The sequence below is a fragment of the Cibotium barometz genome, chromosome 55 (assembly GCF_041138505.1).
Source record: "Cibotium barometz isolate CiBa-2024 chromosome 55, ASM4113850v1, whole genome shotgun sequence".
Lineage (NCBI taxonomy): Eukaryota > Viridiplantae > Streptophyta > Polypodiopsida > Cyatheales > Cibotiaceae > Cibotium > Cibotium barometz.
In genome coordinates, this window is record NC_141100.1 from 5,438,922 (window position 1) to 5,444,263 (window position 5,342).

Sequence of the window (5,342 nt, forward strand, 5' to 3'; positions counted from 1 at the left end):
CTCCTCTGGAGTTACATCATGTATGGCTGCAGTTGGAGTCCTGTTCATGATGTAAACTGTTGTAGAAACAGCCTCAGCCCAATAGCTATGTGGCATATTCTTCTCTCCCATCAATGCTCATGCAATCTCAGCAATGTGCTTGTTTTTCTACTCAGCAACTCCATTTTGCTGCGGAGTGTATCTGCATGTAAACCATTCTTCTGCAAATATTTAGAGAACTCATTGGAGAAATACTCTCCCCCTCCATCTGACCTTAGGCACTTTACATGTTTTCCTGTTTGCTTTTCAACCATAACTCTGAAATTCTGAAAATGAGTGAACACTTCACTCTTCTCCTTCATGAAGTATACCCACACTTTCCTTGTGTGGTCATCAATAAATGTCATATAATACCTGCAGTCTCCCATAGACATGGTCTTCGTAGGACCCCATACATCTGAATGCACAACATCTAGTGCATTTCTGCTCACATTTCTATCACGTAGAAATACATGCTTTGTTTGCTTTCCAAATTGGCATGCTTCACATATTTTCTGCATACCTTCAATTTCAAACTTTGGCAGCCCTATCACAATTCCTTTAGTCTGCATATATTCATTCTCTGCACATTCACATGTCCAATTCTTTTATGCCAAATGTCTGTGTCTGCAACAATTCCTGAATCATTTGCAAACATCACAGCACTCACTTCAGGCATGTTTACATTCAATGTAAACATTCTGCCCACTTTGTTGCCTTTTGCAACCAACCTGCACTTGTCTTTAAAGTCTTCAACATAACAACCATCAGGGTTAAACTGAACCTGCAAACCCTGCTCAATCATTTGGCCAACTGAAACCAGATTCTTTGTTATGTTTGGAACATGAAGTACATCTGCAAGGTACTTCACTTTGCCATCCTGCATAGACAATGGCACATCTCCAACATGGGCAATTGGATGAGGAGTGTCATCCCCTATTTCCACAAAACCTGGTCTTTCAAGGTTTTTCATCCCCTATTTTCACAAAACCTGGTCTTTCAAGGTTTTTCATCTCCTTGAACCACTCCCCATGACTTGTCATGTGGTTCAAGCACCTGAATCAACGTACCATACATCATCTTTATATGCTGCTTCAACATTTTCAGACATGGCATTAACGACATGCTGCATAACAAACAACCTTTCATTATCTTCATTGTTTCTACTCGAGGATGCATAGATATTTTGCTGCAACTTCCCATTTTGCATGTCAGCCTGCTTCTTATAACAATCTGCCTGCACATGTCCAGGCTTACCACAATAAAAGCATCCACGTGTATCATTATACTGCCTTTGCCAATTTCCACGACCTCTTTGACTCCCCCTGCCTCTGAATTGGCCTCTTCCACCTGTGTGTTATTGTTGTTGTGAATTCTGGGACTGTTGTTGCTGCTGCTGCTGGCCATAATTCTCATTACCTGTTCAGCCACCTCCTTGGCCGCGTCCACGGTCTCCTCTATCTCGTCCTCTTCCTGAACTTGTGTAGAAGGCCTGTTGCTCTGAACTGTTTTTATTTTGTGAAGACTGTTGGTCTTCACCCAAGCTCTTCTCTTATATAATCAACATAGACACCAAATTTGTGAAATTGGGAATGTTTTCCTGAGTCTAAATTTACGTCTTGAACGCCTTGTATTGTGGCCTGAGACCACATAGACAGACTTCCACCTTATCATCATCATCTACTAAAACACCAATAGATGCAAGGGATTCCACAATACCCTTGATCTTCAATGCATAGTCATTCACAGACATACTCTTTTTCTCCACAGTATGAAGTTCATTCTTCAACTGTATCTTTCGTGCCTTGGTATTCGTTTCATAGAGTTTTACCAAGGTGTCCCACGCCTCCTTGGGGGACTTGGCATCCTGTATGTGCCCAATCATGGTGTCCTGTGTGTATACTGATAGAGATCCAATACATAACTTTTCTGGCTCCTTGGTTCTAATCCTTGAACTCTTTCACATCTGCAGGCAGATGGATTGATCTCCGGTATCTCCGGTGCCTCTTCATGCTCACCTTCTATGTAGTCCCAGTAACCCTTTCCCATGAAGAAATTTGTCAATGTGAACCTCCAAGCATGGAAGTTGTTCTTGTCAAGCTTCTCAGCAACAATCTGGTTTATGCCATCATTTGCCAGACACACAAATTTACCAGAAACAGCACTCTAGTTTGTCCTGCACAAATTGCTGTATTTTCTGCAGCGGTACTGTACTACACTCAAATGTCACAACCAGTGACCTCAATATGCATACATACACCCAATGGCAACTGTTGACCTCCTTGCAGCACACACAATGTCTGCACAACCAATCTGTCTTCCTGCAGTTCTTAAAACAGAGTTCTGCATAGAATCGATGACTTACCTGCGCAGTGCTCGAAATCGCCTGCTTTCCAAAAAACAGAGGTCCTAACGCGCCCGAAACGCGTTTTCGGCCTGAAAAATTTCATCCGATAGTTTTACTCCCGCGAAGAAATTTTTCTGCCCTATAGCTTTACTCCCGCGAAGAAAGCTCCTCAATCAGAGATCGTTTGCCGATGCCTCTCGTAGAGCTCCCGACAAGGGTGTAGTCGCGCGCCAACACAAATAGGGAAGAGTAGATGAAGCTCTTAGCCTCGTACCGCTTCCTGTGCTTCTCTTGCTTGCAGCTCATCCCTTAGCATGAACCAGGCTCTGATACCATGAAAAGATGTAGGGGAGAAGAGAGCTTGAGCTCTTGCAAGCACACACACACTCACAAAACCCTAAAAAAAGAGAACACACAAGTGAGAAGCTGAAAATCTTCTTTCCTTCACACAACACTCAGCACACCATATACAAAGATAAGAGTACACACAATATAAAAAGGTACTCAACCAAATACATACTAGGGTTCTCCATAGTGTGAACCCAACTAAATGAGCTGGCGCTATAACTATGCCTTTAGAATGGCTGTAACACAGCCTGTCATCCCACTGGCCGCATATCACCCATGATCTCACCAACCATGCCAGTGGTGTAAGTGTGGGGCCTATCCCCCCGGCGGGTCATCAGTGTGTCCACCGCCTCACTAGATGAGCTCGATATCTCAACATGAATGTGATGTGATGGATGTGAATGGATGGAGGTGATGTGATGGATGTGAATGGATGGAGGTGATGTGATGTGAAATGGATAGATGTGAGTGAATGTGATGTCATGTGAATCGAGATGTGAATGAATGATATGGGATGTGAATGGATGAGATGTGATGTGATGTGAATCGGGATGTGAATGAATGAGATGTGATGTGAAATGGATGTGATGTAAATTGGGATAGACGTGAATGGATGATATGTGATGTGAATGAATGTGATGTGATGTGATGTGAAACGGGATAGATGTGAATGAATGAGATGTGATGTGAATGGATGAGATGTGATGGGATGTGAATCGAGATAGATGTGAATGAATGAGATGTGATGTGATGTGGATCGGGGTAGATATGAATGGATGAGATGTGAATGAATGTGATGTGATCTGATGTGAATATGGGTAGATGCGAGTGGATGAGATCTGATGAGGATAGGAAAGATGTGATGAGATGAAAATGATGTGATTGGATGAGAATGGGAATACATATGAAATGGATGAGAATGGGAATACATATGAAAATGATGTGATTGGATGAGAATGGGAATACATATGAAAATGATGTGATTGGATGAGAATGGGAATACATATAAAAATGATGTGATTGGATGAGAATGGGAATACATATAAAATGGATGTGGATTGATGTGGAAGAATGTGGAAAGACGAGAGTTCGTTATAGAAACTGTATTTATGACCTGTTTTTAAATGACTGTTTTATGTCAAGAATGTTGGGGAAGCATTTTGATCGTCTTGTGAATGAGGTCGTGGAGACCTAACTGATAAAGTTGCAACAGCTGCTAACGGAGAGTCAATGGAGAACGTCTCGCGTAACAAGGTCGGCCGAGGTCTTGAGACCAGCGTCGGTTCGATTTAAATGGTGAGCTTCCGGTACAGAGGATGAGGGACTAAAGAAGCGGCCTATGAGTGAAGTGCTAGGTGACCTGCGAGCGAAGGATCCTAGAGGGTGCTGACCATACGGTGCTCGGGCTCTGGGTCGTTGAAGATACCCACACGTGCGTCGGGGAAGATATTGGATCAAGGAGTAAGAGTTGTTTTCTGAATTCGGGCATGGATCTGGTTGATTGACCTTGCTGGTCCTCAACGGATGAGTCCATGGCTCTTTTATATGGATCTGTTGGTTGATCTTACTGATCTTCAACGGAGATTCCATTTTGATTTTTATAAGTGAATATATTGCTGGGTACTATGAGCTAGGAACTATCGAAAAGGCCCTTGAGTGGACAGGTGGTGAGCGTTCTGGTTGCCAATGATGCCATAGGTACACTGATGAAGGAAAAATTTGAAATTAGGAATTAACCGGATATTTTGGAGGATTATGATCAGTGATACTATAGTTTCATTAAAAGATTGTTTTAAAGACAGCTAAATCTATGAAAAGGTAATTTCATATTGGGTGTGTAAGTGGTGTGACTAGTTTTAAGTTTGTATGGATATCTGGCTATAGGGGACCTGGGAACGCTTTTCCCTGGTACCCGGGTCAAAACCTAACCAAATTCTTAAATGGATCCCATCACTACAGTGGTTGGGCAGTTGGTTAACCCACAGGACTGGATGGGGTTAGGTTGGACCGATGGATCCCTAAAATGAGACTCAATTCTGTTATGGTACGATAGATGATATAAATCTTGGATAAAAATTGTTCTATGGAAAAGAATCAACGACTGTGCGTCTCAATGAGTAAAAAAGCATTGGTCTTTATGATCCAAGTGCAAGTCTTTTCCTTGATCTGACTATGGGACTTAAGGGTTCGGTCAGATCAGTTCAGTTAGTTAAGGCTCTTGACTACGTTAGAGTAAAAATATCCTGGAGGAATTGCCCGTGCGTTTCGGGCGAGGGGGGAAGTTTTTTCGGGTTTGGTTTTGGAAGAACCGAGGGATTAGTCTCTTGTCCGGATATACGTGGGTGAGGCCCCAAGTAAAGGACCCTGTCCCACGCAAGAAGTGCTACTTCTGCTGTTAGCACCCCAGAATTCGTTGCGTGGAGGGGACAGGGATCTTTCAAAGAGGGGGAAATTTGGAAAAACAATCCCCTAGAGGCTGCACTACAGAAGCTATGATGGAAGCTTATATCATGCTAAGTTATCAGATCTCTTGGGAGCACTCCAATTTCTTGTTGGAGGGGAGGAGAGATGGGATTTATGTGTAAATTCTTAAGTGAAGTTAAATGTGAAGTTTAAGGGACTCTAGGAG